Genomic DNA, 17,830 nt, shown 5'->3' on the forward strand with positions numbered 1-17,830 from the left:
TTTTTTTGACATTTAGAATTTATTCTAGAAGTTTTTATACTAGTATTTTTTTATACAATTTAGATTGATATCATTTTATTAAATCAATGTAGTTTTAAAACAATATTGTTTATTGCACCAATAAATTGCTCTGATATTTAGAATAAGATGAATATTGTACACTGTTGACAATTTAAAAGTGCTTATTGTAAGCCTATTTGAATAAAGAATATTTTGATTGATTGATTGATTGACTTTGGAAAATTGTTCGTATATAATTTCCAAATATAATATGAAAATATTAAGTTTAAACATTAGAAGCATCCAAAAAAACTTTGTTAACTTCACGATTATGCAACAAAGGATGAAAATAGACTTCGATGTTATTGTTTTGAGTGAATGCTGGTTGAATGAGTATTCGGTTCCGGGAGTTATTCAAGGGTATACGTCATTCTACTCAAAAAAATATATAAACAAATCGGGAGGTGTTGCGATCTACGTTAGGGATAAATGGTCACCACTGTTTTCGGAGCTAGACATCGAAGAGGCAAATTGTATTATGGTAGAGGTCCCAAATTGTTTTAAAGTAATAGCTGCATACAGATCCCCTAGCTTCAAAAATCCTGACCGTTTTATTTCGTCACTTGACGCATTACTTAAAGATATTGGCTCTTCACCTTGCCTTGTATTCGCCGGTGATATTAATCTGGATATCCTGAGCGAAGCATCTTCTGACTCCCACGTTTTGGATTACTTAAATGTTCTGTCTGAACATGGACTCTTTCCTAGCATTGATAAAGCCACCCATGGAAAAACATGCCTGGATCACTTATTCACACCAGCTAATATCCAAACTGAATCTATTATCTGTACGGCTGATTTAACTGATCACGATATTACTATGGCAGGTCTTTCCGTTGAATTTCATTTAAAAGAAAAACCCACCCGTGTGAAAAATATAATTGATTATAAATCTATAAAGTCAGAACTGCAAACTGTTGACTGGTCATCTATACTGAACGATAATAATCTAGACAACGCTGTGAATTCATTCTCCACCATCATTTCTAACACTTTAGCGAAATATTCGAAAACCGTCAAAGTAAGCCGATCCAAGTTCTCTATTCACCCTTGGATGACACCCGGGCTCATCAAGTGTTCTAGGCACAGAGACGCATTACACGCACAATACCGAAAGGACCCCAATAATGAACTAAAAAGGCGTATTTACACCCGGTACAGAAACTTTTATACCCGCCTTGTTAGAAGGTTAAAATTTGAATTCGATAATAAGGAGTTAGCTCAAAACAAACATGCACCTAAAAAACTCTGGGATACAATTAAGCGAATCACTCACAGAACTAAAAAAAGGACTTCAGCCGACGATCTATTGAGAACTAAGTCATCTGTAGAAGAATCTCTCGATTACTGTAACGCATATTTTTCAACTGTGGGCTCAAGTCTTGCGGGATCTATTTTATCTAAAACAAACGTAACCCAGGAAACTCTTGCCTCAAATTTCAGTATTAGTTCTTCTCGCAGCCCATCCTCGTCCTTTTTCATTGAGGGCACTAACCAACATGAAGTCTACAGCCTCATTCAAGCCCTAGACACCACTAGCTCCCCTGGAATGGACGGTATAAATAATGGACTCCTTAAGGAAATTGGTAGCGTCATATCTGAACCTTTAGCTGCAATTTTTAATCTCAGTATATCCACGGGTATGTTTCCGCAAAATTGGAAAACAGCTACTGTTATCCCAATCCATAAAGGTGGACCCAAGGATATACCCAGTAATTACCGACCCATTTCTCTTCTCCAAGCTTACTCTAAGTTACTAGAACGTATAATTAATAAAAGATTAATAAAATTTCTAGAAAAACATAATCTTATCTCTGATCAGCAATACGGTTTTAGGCAAGGGAGGTCCACGGAGGACGCCGTTACACGTTTGACTGAGACGGTCGTCTCCCATTTGGATGAGGGCCAAAACTGTATCGGCGTCTTCCTGGACCTCGCCAAGGCTTTTGATACGGTCTCTCTTCCCATCTTGCTTCGTAAGTTGGAATCCCTCGGAATACGAGGTTGTGCTCTTAAATGGTTTCAGAGCTACTTAAGCGACAGGGACCAGTGTGTCAGTATCAATAGACTTCATAGCCAAAAAGAACGGGTTTCATTTGGAGTCCCACAGGGAAGTATACTTGGTCCCACCCTCTTTTTGGCTTACATAAACGATATAACATCGGTGCACCTTAAAAGTGGCAATATCCTGTGCTATGCAGACGACACCGCTATAATTTTTCATGGTCAGTCTTGGGAAAACGTCCACGATATAGCCACTTCTGGTCTCAGAAATATATCTGCATGGTTGAGTCAAAACCTTCTAACCTTAAATACTGGAAAAACTCAGTTTATATGTTTTCACAAAACCGCTCGATCTATGCCCCCTTCCTCAATTACGTATCTAAAAATACATAATAATGATTGTCGCTCCACTGATCATATGTGTAGCTGTGGCAAGATATACAAAACGAGCTCAATTAAGTATCTCGGAGTAGTGTTGGACGAAAACTTAAATTTCAAAAAGCATGTATGTCTCACAGCAGCACGAGTTCGCAAACTAATTTATACAATGAAACTACTCCGAGACGCTACCAGTGGACACCTCTTAAAAACAGTATATTTTGCCTTGTGCCAATCTGTCATAAACTACTGTATTCTTGTATGGGGAGGGATCGCAAAGACAACTCTTTTGATACTTGAAAGGGCTCAAAGAGCTGTCCTAAAGGTGTCCTTGCGTAAACCCCGCAGGTATCCAACTGTGGACTTGTACAGAGACGCCCAGGTCCTCAGCGTTAGAGGGTTGTTCTTGTTGCGGGCCGCCATGCGCGTACATAAGACCACAATCAACCTCTCGTCGTATGAGGAGATGTTGTCGAAGAGAATTTTTAAAGTTCCCACCGCTGCAGTTAAAACCACTTTTGCTAAGCAATTCCCTAACTTCCTTCTGCCTTTTATTTACAACCAACTCGTCAAAGATATTGAGATTGGAAGCTGCACCGTCCTAGAGGCTAAAAAGAAATTGCAAGTTCTTCTGTTAACTTGGGATTACGATAAAACCGAATCAATACTTCATGTAATATCGTAATATCTTGGCTTGGACGCTTTTTACACACATATATGCATATTAACATACACACAAACTCACACACATACAACGCTCGCACGCACACGCACATTCATTCCCCTTTCTGCACTTCACATACGCGTAGTTACATAGGTACTGCAATGTAATTTAAGTTAAATAGTTTAATACTAGTTTAATATTAACTAGAATAGTTTTAAAAATTTAAAATTAATTATGCACTTTTTGTTTGCATTGTTTCAAACCTAAGCCGCATGGCCTGTTAATCCGTAATTGCTTGGTTTCCACGGGACAGGCTTCGCCTAGTGTGGGACCATAGAACTAATTGTCTGTCCTAATATTATCGAAAAAACGATGTTAGTAAACCTTTATTCAAAAATTTTTTAAATACCTATCCAACAATATATCACACGTTGGGATTGTTTTTAAATACCTATCCAACAATATATCACACGTTGGGATTGGAATGAAAAAAAAATCATCCCCCACTTTACATGTAGGGGGGTACCCTAATAAAACATTTTTTTTATTTTTTTATTTTTGCACTTTGTCGGCGTGATTGATATACATATTGGTACCAAATTTCAGCTTTCTAGTGCTAACGGTTACTGAGATTATACGCGGACGGACGCACGGACAGACAGACATGGCGAAACTATAAGGGTTCCTAGTTGACTACGGAACCCTAAAAAGACTCACATGGATTAGATTTGATGATACGACAATGAATTACCATTTTATTTTACATTTTAAAAGAAAAAAAACACTAATTAATTTTAAATATATGTATCGTTGTCAATAATTTATAGTCCTATTTTAAATTACCACGAGTTGTACATGCACACGTTTGGTAAAAGGATAATCCTTTAATTTCTGTTATCGTTGAAATGATATTCTTTATTACTCTTATCTAACTTATTAGAAAGAGATAAAAATAACCACGCTTTTAAAAATGGAAAGATGGGTTATAAAGTGCAGGTAGAACTCATTTTCGTCAGTGCCGAAACAGCAGTGGTCTTGTGAACACGGATACCCAATTCAGTTATAATTTGAAATTTAAGTTTCTTCTACTTCTTCCTAAAGGGTGAGTTTTATTGTTTAATTTAAAAGTACAGTGTGTAAATCCTATACGGGCAATAAATAAACTAGACATAGAATTTATTTGTGTTATAGAGGTGCTTTTAAGTGACCCTGCAATGCACTGTAAACATGTTTGCGATAGTTAATGACAACTTTTAAAGCAAGTGTGTTTACATTATATTGCAGGCCTAGTTATTTTACATTGATACAATTTATTTAGATTTCTTATGTCCTACAAGTAAGGTCCGACCGAGATTCTCGGCCGGGAATAATTTGTATTAAGTCTCGGCCGAAAACCTCGGCCGGCCGAGATTCCATACAATTTATTCGTGGCCGAGAATCTCGGTCGGACCTTACCTACAAGTAACCGTTAAGAGATTCGTCCGTATTAGATTTACACACTGTAGGTATAGTTATTTTCATAAATTGCGTAGATACTTTAGTAAGTCTAGCTTGTGGTGATGTAGTGACTCAGAAAGTAGTAGAGATGGGCCGAATATTCGGTAAATATTCGGTATTCGGCATATTCGGCAGGTTTTTCAATGTTCGTATTCGGCCGAATAATTCGGTTGCATTGCCGAATATTTACCGAATAAACAGAGTAAATAACTAATGAAGATCTTACGTATTCCACTGGATAATAAGCTCCTATTTTAGTAGCTTTTTAAGGAACTGCTAAAAAGAGAGAAACCTATGTCAAAATATAAATACATTTTTTTTTGTAAAAAAGTTCAAAAACCGTAGTTTAAGAGTTGAGAAGAGCTCAGAGTTGTTTTAACTAAGTTTGTTACTAAATCATAAAAACATAGTTGTAGTAACATATGCAACCATTATCAATCATTTAATAGTTTAAATTAACATCCCCTTTAAAAATATGGCGTAACCGAATATTTGGCCGAATGTTCGGTTCGGTAAGAGCTGAACCGAATATTCGTATTCGGCAAAGTCCATATTCGGCTCATCTCTAGAAAGTAGGCTATAACAAACTAAAATCATATTTTGTCATATACACATTACCACCTTCCTTTTTTGTACATGGAACGAAGATATTTCCTTATTTAATTTTAATTTTCATTCCACATAAAAATGGACCCCAAGAATCTAGAGTTACCAGTAAACCATGAAATCCAAATTGTCACGGATCCGGATGATTATCCAGTAATGCCAGAGGACCTATTAGAAGTTCCTACCTCTGCACGGACTAATCCCATATCAGCCAACATCATATCAAAAACATTACTTGCAGCCGATAGAAGGAAGGCTGCCTTAAACACCAGGAAAAACAAGTTTAGAAACGCAATCCTAAAAGCCTATGAAAAAGTTGATGAACTAACCAAGCTAGAACTTAGAGCAAATAAAAGTTTTTTAGAGGCGAAAAAACCTGTGTTTAGCGATTGTGAACTACAGCATCCGTTGAATTTTCTAGATATTTTAAATATTCACCTAAAACAAGTACCAAAAGAAGAGCAATTAGCTACAGCATATTTTGTCATATACACATTACCACCTTCCTTTTTTGTACATGGAACGAAGATATTTCCTTATTTAATTTTAATTTTCATTCCAGATAAAAATGGACCCCAAGAATCTAGAGTTACCAGTAAACCATGAAATCCAAATTGTCACGGATCCGGATGATTATCCAGTAATGCCAGAGGACCTATTAGAAGTTCCTACCTCTGCACGGACTAATCCCATATCAGCCAACATCATATCAAAAACATTACTTGCAGCCGATAGAAGGAAGGCTGCCTTAAACACCAGGAAAAACAAGTTTAGAAACGCAATCCTAAAAGCCTATGAAAAAGTTGATGAACTAACCAAGCTAGAACTTAGAGCAAATAAAAGTTTTTTAGAGGCGAAAAAACCTGTGTTTAGCGATTGTGAACTACAGCATCCGTTGAATTTTCTAGATATTTTAAATATTCACCTAAAACAAGTACCAAAAGAAGAGCAATTAGCTACAGCATATGACTGCTTAGAAGCTTCTGCAAAAGACTGGGCAGGGGCAAATATGGACTACTGGTCTGGTCCAGATGGTGTGGATGAATTCAAAAAATCATTCCTTAGAAAATTCTGGGGGGAATCATCCCAAAACTTGCTACGGAGAAAAATTGTCGCTGGCAGTTACACTGATGAAGATGAATCTATGTCTACGTATTTCATTAACCTGATATCCCAAGCAAGATGGCTGCCGAATAGAATTCCAGATGGGGAGCTTGTAATGGACATAATGAATCATTTTCCAAAAAAGTTCAAATTGGATGGTATTCGAGTAAAAAAGTGACAGTTATGGACGCCGTGGAATATTTGAGGGAAATAGATGACATAGAAAAGTTGTCAGATTCAAATGAAAATAAGACAAGAGATATGAACTGCAAATATAAGTTGCGTACCAAAGATAATGTGAAAAGTGGTAATAAAACTTCAAGTGATGTAGTTAATTATCAACCTGCCAAGAAAATGAAGTGTGGCCCGTAAAATTGTTTTGATGGATATGGGTAATATTGGTTTGCTAGTGTTTAAGTCGTAGGTATGTAAGCTTATTTTTGTGTAAAATTTGGTCATTAAAGTATGAATAATATATTTTTTGGTTTTCATTTACTACCTCCGTAATTATCAGGTCAAACCTATACCTAAAAATAGCAAATAATGTTTCTTACATACATATAAAATCATGTTTTGAAGTAGAGTTCTCAATTTACTTAATAATTGTATGACAGGTCAGTAATACCTTCATGAAGTACTTTTATTTTCAAATTAACTCAAAATAATATAAGAATGAATTAAAAGATTAAACATAACATTGAAACTAATATATAAAAATACTTACCTATGTAATTACAAAAATAACACAGTTATAAAGAAAATACCCCTTCCAATAATTGTATTAAAATTAATAAAATTAAAATGGTTCACGGGAGCCTGGGGTCCGCTTTGACAACTGATCCCAAGATTTGGCGTAGGCACTAGCTTTTAGATGTTTTCCTTCACCGATAAGCGACTGGCAAGTATCAAATGATATTTCGCAGATAAATTCCGAAAAACTCATTGATGCGAGCCGGGGTTCGAACCCGCGATCTCCGGAACGAAAGTCGCACGTACGTAGGCTTTCCGCGCTTTTTTCTCTTGTTAGTAATGCAAAACATGGAAAATATTTCGATTAGTTGAAATTACCCACCAGTCGATATTCTGAAACTCGCCATTTCATTTTCAGCATAACACAATATTGTCCAGATTGTCCTGAGGGCACTTTGCCACTCTAGTGCATTATCCACTGAAAACACCGGGAGTGGCTGAACCTATCATCTCAGTCTCGGGTTCCATAAAATTGTAAGCTATACGGTCGTACTAAAATCTTAGAGAGGTGACTTTCTCTTTGACTATTTTGTATTATACAGGGTGGAAAAATCGAATGCCACATGGATGGCAGCTACCTTAAATATTGTAAATAGCACATTTTATGTAAGGGAGACTTTCCTTTGTTTTTAAAAACAATAAATTCTGCATTTAAGGATTTATGAAAAATCGCTTGCCTCAGTCGGGACTCGAACCGGTCAAATGTGACAAAAAATAACGTGCCAAATAATGTGCCAAATTTTCATGGCCTTCTTCTTATTGTATTTGTTACTTAGAGAAAAATTAACCTTATCAGTAACCCTTTCCATCTGCATCATAAAATACGGCACGTTATTTTTTGTCACATTTGACCGGCTCGAGTCCCGACTGAGGCAAGCGATTTTTCATAAATCCTTAAATGCAGAATATATTGTTTTTTTAAAAAAAAAAAGGAAAGTCTCCCTTACAAAAAATGTGCTATTCACCGTGCCATTGATGTGGCATTCGATTTTTCCACACTGTTTATTGATACATATTTTCCGCGATGATAACGCGAGCGAGTTATAGTTCATCGCCGTTGCTCTCTTTTTTAGGGTTCCGTAGTCAACTAGGAACCCTTATAGTTTCGCCGTGTCTGTCTGTCCGTCCGTCCGTCCGTCCGTCCGTCCGCGGATAATCTCAGTAACCGTTAGCACTAGAAAGCTGAAATTTGGTACCAATATGTATATCAATCACGCCAACAAAGTGCAAAAATAAAAAATGGAAAAAAATGTTTTCTTAGGGTACCCCCCCTACATGTAAAGTGGGGGCTGATATTTTTTTTCATTCCAACCCCAACGTGTGATATATTGTTGGATAGATATTTAAAAATGAATAAGGGTTTACTTATATCGTTTTTAGATAATATTAATATTTTCGGACATAATCGCTCCTAAAGGAAAAAAAAGTGCGTCCCCCCCTCTAACTTTTGAACCATATGTTTAAAAAATATGAAAAAAATCACAAAAGTAGAACTTTATAAAGACTTTCTAGGAAAATAGTTTTGAACTTGATAGGTTCAGTAGTTTTTGAGAAAAATACGAAAAACTACGGAACCCTACACTGAGAGTGGCCCGACACGCTCTTGGCCGGTTTTTTATTATTTACACGGAAGCAATTATCTTTTGTTTCTTTCTATTGCCGATAGCTCATCGGTTAGGTACTCGGTTTTGGTTAGGCCATACTTATCTAAAGGTGACATGGCCAAAATTGTCAACATCAAATAAGCCCCGACCTTCGGACCTTAGTCAACATAGAAAAGAAGTTATCAATGTTTGACGTCTTCCAAATAAGGTCCTCGTTCGTCTGGCAGCGACGCGTGATCATTCATCACTTGTTTGACGGCAACATGTATTGAATTCGGACTGTGGCGGTTTTTGTGTGGAGAGGTAAGCGGAGGAAATGAAGGCGGTCAAATTGGTGCTGGTCTGTATCAAAAACACATGAACATATTTGCCTAAATGAGCATTTCTTTTTTTTTGCCAATAAAAAAAATTTGATTGTTTTAGGGAATTTTAGGTCAATTGTACTCAGAATCACGAGTACTTTCAATCTCACTGGGAGACAAAAAGTGTCCCGTCCCCCCGGAATTTCCATACATTTTTGTTACTTTCCTCTTTTGTTACTCCATACAACATGTACGGAAAATGGTAACAAAATAATAAAAAATCGTATGTGACAATTCTTTTAACTACTAGGATTGAAAAAGCTAGTAATTCTGAGTAGAAATAGCATTTTTTTTTTCAAAAATATCACACTTCATAAAAGTGGCAAAAAAAAAAGATAAAGGCCCATATTAGAAGCTTGATATGTATTAAAATGTCAAATATTTTTACTAGCGCCATCTAGCCGAGCGTTCCCCAAAGGTGTAACGCCATCTTGGCCACCGTACCTTTTTCTCTAGGGATTTGAGGTACGTTTTTTTTTCTAGTTTTGAAGTTGAGATCATATTATATTTTTTATATATTCAACCGATTCGATGAGGTTCAGAAAGACCTGTGTGACCTTCAAATGACTGAGTGGTGTCAGATCGCACAGGATAGGAGCGAATGGCGGAATATAGTGTCGGAGGTCCAGATCCACTTCGGGTCGCTGAGCCATCGCAGTAAGTAACTAAGTATATATTCAACCTTAAATGGATTTATCTAGGTTTGAAGTTAAGCGACACATATTCGTATCAATTGGGCGTATTGGGACGGGATTTAATAAAAATCCAATCTCTTGTGCCTTGGTAGGCGATTCCAGGTCAGTTGGAGAGCGAATGGAAGGTGCCTTTCCATCATGGAGGCTTTATTTATTATATCTTTTATCCACACGGGCTGAAAGAGCGGTTTTGTGGTATCCAAATAGATTGCTTTTTGTTACATGGTTATATTGTTGCGTGTACGTCATGCTTGACGTGTAAGTCGACTTTTTAAATTGTGTGGCTTTTTTGCAAAAACGACGGGGTGATATAAGTTTGACGTGTCTGTCCGTCTGTTTGCCTGTCTGTCTGTGTGTGTGTCTGTTTGGGGCATCATACCTTCCGAACGGATGAACCGATTTCGATTTAGTTTTTTTGTTTGAAAGCTGAATTAGTCGGGAGTGTTCTTAGCCGCTCCATGTTCCATGAAACTCGGTCCACTATGTGGGGTTTTTTTTTAGGGTTCCGTAGTCAACTAGGAACCCTTATAGTTTCGCCATGTCTGTCTGTCCGTCCGTCCGCGGATAATCTCAGTGACCGTTACCACTAGAAAGCTGAAATTTGGTACCAATATGTAACTATATCAATTACGCCGACAAAGTGGTAAAATAAAAAGTGGAAAATTAAAAATGAATAAGGGTTTACTAAAGTAGTTTTTTAATAATATTAATATTTTCGGAAATAATTGCTCCTAAAGGAAAAAAAGTGTGCTCCCCCCCCTCTAATTTTTGAGCCATTTGTTTAAAAAATATGAAAAAGAATCACAAAAGTAGAACTTTATAAACTTTCTAGGAAAATTATTTTGAATTTGATAGGTTGAGTAGTTTTTGAGAAAAATACGGAAAACTACGGAACCCTACACTGAGCGTGGCCCGACACGCTCTTGGCCGTTTTTTTTTTATATTTCAATTTTGTGGTTAGGTTATTTGTGAAGTGAGTGAGCTACTGAATACACATTTAAATTAATGTTGACAAGTTTGGAAATGTGTATCGATACTAACTACAACGCGCTAACGGAGTTCCAAAAGTTAGTTCCTATAATATTAAACTTCTGTCAATCTCTCTATGGGCTACTGAGAGTACTCTAACACCAACCATCCTCCCTTACCACAGAGTAACGTATTCTTAAAAGCCAAATACCCAAGGTAGAGACTTCTCTCCAAGCCGATCGTTTGTCCTTTTCTATCACACTCATACGTCGGAAAGGGACAAACGAACTTTATCGGCCTCATAACTTTAGAATACGTTTATGAATAAGGGGGTTACACTGTTTACCACGTGTTCAATAAGGTCATCATCCTCCTTGCCATATCCCGGCATTTGCCACGACTCATGGAAGCCTGGGGTCCACTTTGACAACTAATCCCAAGATTTGGCGTAGGAACTAGTTTTTACGAAAGCGACTGCCATCTGACCTTCCAACCCGAAGGGTAAACTAGACCTTATTAGAATTAGTTCGGTTTCCTCACGATGTTTTCTTTTACCGAAAAGTGACTGGAAAATATCAAATGACATTTCGCACATAAATTCCGAAAATCATTGGTGCGAGCCGGGATTCAAACCCGCGACCTCCGGAACGAAAGTCGCATGTTCTCACGTGCTCAATAAGGTAAATGTGAGAAATGTAATTGCAATAATCCGTGAGGAGCCGATAAGGACTGTCGTCCATCACGCCTAATGGTAGCTTCCGAGCCACGCGAGGAAATGCTATTAGGGCGCAACCAAGCGACATCGTTTTTGTAATTAGTGTTAATCTTGGAAGTAATAAGAATAAGAAATTACTATACTTAGATTCAAAATATTCATCACATTCTTAAGAGCAAGTTAGTGAGTTGTACATAATAGGTTGGCATCTCAAAATTTCTCATACAAAACATCACTTTTGACATCGTATCCGATTTATAAAAAAACCTAACCTAGGGTGCCGCCAGCAGCGGGGCAGGGCCCAAGCAGGCGTATTATTATTATTATCATTCGCTTTTATTTGAATTAATTACAGCCTTCAACACACAAAGGAATGGAGTCTTTCATTGTTTGTTGGTTGGTGCCAATATTTGTTAATTGTCTGAAGTGTAATTACGGTGTATAATACAAATTAATTATTTGTTGCTATGTTACGAGTACTTACCTACTTATTATGTAGGTAGATATTTAAGTTTATACACTGTGTTCGTTTGTGTTAATATTTTTTTACACACTGTATCCAAAACAACGACAATGATTGGTAACACCGCTACGCTGATACACTGAGCCAAAATTCGATGATGTCATATGACCTAGGTCATCCTAGGTATACGTACATGTAATAAAATTACATACACAGTGAAATAAAAGGGACCGTTTAAACTTACTATAGTGACTATTGAGGTCACAATGACCAGCTTTTACTATGGGACCAATGCTGAAAACGCAAAATAAAATTTAGCTGTTTCATAATGTCGACTGCCATGATCCCGCTCATTTCTATGGAACAGTTACGCCGTGTCTTGCGTGAGCGATGGTCGCGTGACCGTCGCGCGACCGTCGCCGTCGCGTCTCATACTTCCATATCGATAAGGTTTGATTTCGTATGCGTCGCATCGCCGTCGCGCGACCATCGCGCGACCGTCACCCACGCATTACATTTTTCTTCATGATTTCAGCATTAGTTCCTTAATAAAAGTTTTTCATTACCTATGACCTCAAAATTCACTATGCAAATTTTGAAATTAATATACCTGCTGCGCCGCGGTCCCGGGTTCGAATCCCGGTAAGGGCATTTATTTGTGTGATGAGCACAGATATTTGTTCCTGAGTCATGGATGTTTTCTATGTATCTATATAAGTATTTATATATTATATATATCGTTGTCTGAGTACCCACAACACAAGCCTTCTTGAGCTTGCCGTGGGCCTCAGTCAATCTGTGTAAGAATGTCCTATAATATTTATTTAATTTATTTATTTAAACGTAGTCACCGTTATCTCTTTTTCCTTACTAGTCCTCCTATTGACCCACTAAAGAGGCTGCGCTCAAAGGTAAACAATAACTCGCCCAAAGCAACTAAGTAGGACGGAAAAGTTGTCCATCGATTGAAAAGTTTCGTTTACAGCCGCAGTTCTAAACAAATACGCTTTGGGCGGCAAGTAGCAAAAGTTTTGTTATTTGACTGACTCCTGTATTTATTACGCCGTGGCTTGCGTGGGCGACGGTCGCACGATGGTCGCGCGACGGCGATGCGATGCATACGAAATCAAACCTTATCGATATGGAAGTATGAGACGCAACGGCGACGGTCGCGCGACTGTCGCGCAGTAGGTCGCGTTTTTGACAGGCGGTAACTGTGAGGTAGCCGAGAGGGGGTGGGCGGCACTTTCAGCGAGGAGCGGGAGTGGCCATACTGTACGATAGTACTCTTTATTATATTGTGTTTTTACAGTAATTTACTCAAAGAATATATTTATTCGCCAAAGCACAGTGAGTTATGACGTCACTTAATAACAAAATTTTCTTACGACCATAAACAATCAATTCAATTGATACTCGAGTACGTCATCCGAAAAGTCGTAGTGTATGACGATGACGGAGGAGTTGAGTTGAACGGCCGACACAAAATAGTAGGATACGCCGACGATCTGGCCTTACTAGGTGAAACTAAAGAGCACGTTCAAAAAATGGCACAAGCTCTGGATGAGGAGGGTGGAAAAGTGGGGCTTAGAATCAGTCTGGAGAAGACGGAGTATCTACACATGCAAAGACGGAGAATGGTACGACGCCGAGACGGGATAACCATTAACGGGAACTGCTACAAGTGCGTATCATCATTCAAGTACCTCGGTTGCACGATAACTGACACCAACCAGAGAGAAGACGAAATCGACATCCGTATCCAGAATGCCCTAAGATGCTCAGCAGCCCTTCACAAAATATTAACGTCCAAGCTCATCAGCAGAAGAACCAAGATCAGGATTTACAAGACCGTGATAAGGCCGATCTTGGTATATGGATGCGAAGCTTGGACGTTGACCCTGAAGGAGGAGAATAAGCTCTTAGTGGCAGAGCGGAAGATCTTCAGAAAGATTTTAGGCCCTACGAGACGAGAGGATGGCTCTTGGAGAGTCAGGAAGAACTTGGAGGTGGAAGAGCTAGTGGGCGAGCCCAACGTCATCGGCGAGAGTAAAGCTTCTCGTCTGCGATGGCTCGGCCATGTGGAGAGGATGGGAGAGGATCGTGCGGAAATTAATATAGCTTTGATAAATATAAGTATCTCCGCGTCCTCCGGATATACACCGTGTTTTTTTTGTTTTCCATTAAATTCGACAGGCATCGAAAGACCTAGTAGTTCATGAACAGCGGGCCGATTTTTGAGTCTCACGCGTTCGAATTCAGAAAATTGTCACTGAAAATAATAAGCAAGTCACCGTTTTCAACCGGTATTTTAGTGACAAAATCCCGTATGCGAGATTCAAAAATCGCCCTCCAGGAACACGGTATATCGCTATTTGTTAAATTAGAAAAAAATATATTTTTTTTCGTTTTCATAGATATAACAAATGAACGATTACGGTGTGAGAGGACTTTATCACGTAAACGTTCATTTCAACTGTGTGACAGCACGTATCAAAAAAATAACATTAGGAAGTGGTAATGGCTGTCACACACGTGTCACACGTGTTCTGTATTTTTTTTGACTCGATATGATTAATACGCTATTTTCTTAGAAGAAATAATTGCATTTGACCAAAAGAATCTTCCCTTAAAGTTAACGGAATTCAATAAAAGCACGGTGTATTAAGCATCGTGCTTTTATGTAGCCGCCTGCAGAAAATTACGGGATAAATATATTTTTTTTAGCCTGTGTGGTGACGGGTTAAGAATTTCACCACCCCCTTTCTCCCCGTGGGTGTCGTAGAAGGCGACTGTGGGATTGGGTTAAATTGTGGCGTAGGCGAGAGGCTGGCAACCTGTCACTGCAATGTCACAGTTTTCGTTTTCTTTCAACCCCTTATTTGCCAAGAGTGGCACTGAAGCTTTAGTGGTTTCATGTGCTCTGCCTACCCCTTTATGGGATACAGGCGTGATTGTATGTATGTATGTATGTTTTTAATTATGGCCAAAGACAAGACGAGCCGAACGCGTAAAATATGAAGTTACTAGGCAAGTAATTGACGTCACGGGTGACCAGAGGGCTGGCCAATATTTTGCTCAACGCATAAGCATTGCCATCCGACGTGGCAATGCGGCCAGCCTTCTGGGCACACTGCCCAGTGGCAGCGACTTGGGAGAGGTTTTTTATTTATAAGTTAATTAATTTTATTTTATTGATTCTTTTTTATAAGTTTATTTATAGTTGTTTTCTTTTGTTTGTTTTTCAATAACGTTTTGCCGGAAAGTTAAAAAAAACTACATATTATACTCGTATATTCCAATTTTCCATATAAGTAAAATGTTACGTTCAGACAGCCAAAATGCATAGAAACAATTTTTCTGCTATTTCAGGTATGGTTCCTAAAAGAAAGATTTTCTAGAACCATCTCTGGACTAAATAAATACACTAAGGTGCATTCGGGTAATTTCGATAGACAGAAATGCTTGAATAATTTTGAAAGGGGAATCTTGATATGATGGAAATAGTGGTGATTTTTATGCGACTTTCGAAATTACCCTAATGCACTATATAAACATTTATACTGCAAATCGGCGTTAACTGACCTCAATCAGCTTCTTAATTACATACATACAATCACGCCTGTATGACTGTATCTTATAAAGGGGTAGACAGGGCACATGAAACTACTCAAGTTTCAGTGCCACTTGGCAAATAAATAGGGTTGCAAGAAAACGAAAAATGTCAGAACAGGGAAGTACCCTGTCTAGCCGACACACACGCACGGCACAAACGCTCACGAATATCTATCTCTATCGTTCTTGCGTATTGGCGCGACAGAGCCAGACTACCTTTCTTTCGCGGCGTTTCGTTTTCGTTTCGCGTCGCAGAAATGCCATTCGGCTACGGCACCAGGTTGTCAGCATCACGCCTACGCCACGATTTAACCCGTATCCATAATAGGCTACTAGACTCGTATCGAATTTAGCACATCAAGTTATTGTTTTCTGTAGTATTTGACTTAAGAAATCAATATTTTATAGCTTGCGGGCAGACGAAAGTGCGTGATGACTGCGTATTTTTAATTAAAGATGTCGTCGTATGTTTTTTTTAATAATGGACTCCGAAAACGGTGTTGGCCAATGGAGTGACGTCACATAATTAAGATCAACTATGGAAATTAGAGGTAGTAATCTGATCTCCATAGAAGCAACCTCTATTGTATTAAAATTCATAGTCGTTGACGGGTGTCACAATGTGAAATATTTTTTTCTAAATATACTGACGTCATGTCATAGATATTCTATAGATTAAATTGATGTTGTTTTTGCCTGACATGTAAACAAGTAAACTTTAAATAACGGGTTTTAAGTCGTAATAAAATATGGTACTATTGATTTTTTTGTTTAATTAGACAGTAATTAATAATATAAGACATACTTTGAAAAAGGGTCAAGTAGCCTATTACCTAAACAATGAAAACCAGAATAAAAAGAATATAAGTACGTGTTTGCCCCACAAACCAGCAACTGTGATTATGTGTAACGGCTTCACAGTATAAAACCAGTAATAAATTTTCTAACAAACTTGCGCCGCACGGGGTGCACACAAGCGCGTCGTGTACATACGCAACACATGCAAGCGGATTTGGATAAACGTGGATAAGAATATGCATAATGATATTTTTTGTGTTTTCTGGCTGATTTAATGTCGCATTATTATACTAATACTTATAGTCAATAGTATTAAAGAACAACATCTTACTTTGGATGATGTCGAGTAACATTGATAGTAATTTTTCCCCTCACTAGCTTGGAAACACGTGTTTTGTCCTTTAATAGCAGCGGCCAATTAAAGACGCATTTTATCCACTAGTGGGTAGGTAATTTGACCTTGAATAAAGTCAAATTAACTAATTTTAAATTGATGATGAAAGTAGGTGAATCTAGTAATTAAGACGATTTACTACCTGTGGAACTACTGGAAGCAAATGATAAACGCATTTTTTGCGTTGTAGTTTCCTCGCCACTATAGTGTGGCCTAAAAGTTTTGTGTTACACTCGACTGAAAATGTATTTTATCACGATTGTATAAAAAACTCGCAATTTTGTGATTTTCTGGCTGAATACTCGCTTCGCTCGTGGTTCAACTATAAAACCTTCATAGCTCAATTTTCAATTACACTCGGCAAAATACAACTTTGACGATGTCGAGTAACATTAATAGTAATTTTGTTCAACCACGTGCTTTCAAACGCAGTAGATATCGTTCGCGTCGCCGCTGCCGGAGATTGACTACTGAGTCGTCCTTATACTGTGACGGCTCTAAGCTGTCTCTAGAGATTTGTGCCAACCGGCGCTATAAATTGGCTACTTTGGACTTTTTTGCACAATTGGTGTAAAAATGGCTCTTATTTACTTCTGTGGATGATTACGCCTTTATTTATTGAAATGAGTTATCTGTATTTTTATTTTGTTAGTGTATAAACTATATTTATTATGTACAATTTTTTTGTCCAAAATTATAATTATTATATTATATTTTTTGTTTGTTTTTAATTAAATCAAAAATACGTGGTTAAAATCTTTCGGGTTTTTCAGGCCCACGGTGTATTTATATTATCATTTTCTTTGTGGCAGAATTTACTATTTCTAAAAAAGCTCTAGCAGAGTCACTAGCTATACTTATGTAAGTAAGTAGTTTATTTACGTGCGTAGTATACTTACTATGTTCAATACACCTTCGCATGAAGATTTACAACGTATTTCGTGACACGGATATATTATCAAACGGGTATATTCGAACTTAAACTGATAGATATCAAAATGATATCTTAACCGTGTCCGTTATCCTGCACTTTTGATCGTCCTTGGGCGATTTTATATTATAAATAAACAGATATTATATTGTCTTCGGTTACCGCGATAGTTACTCATGAAATAAAACTATGGAAAACGGATTAAATCGCGTATAATGAAT

Source organism: Leguminivora glycinivorella, chromosome 13 (genome assembly GCF_023078275.1).
Source record: "Leguminivora glycinivorella isolate SPB_JAAS2020 chromosome 13, LegGlyc_1.1, whole genome shotgun sequence".
Lineage (NCBI taxonomy): Eukaryota > Metazoa > Arthropoda > Insecta > Lepidoptera > Tortricidae > Leguminivora > Leguminivora glycinivorella.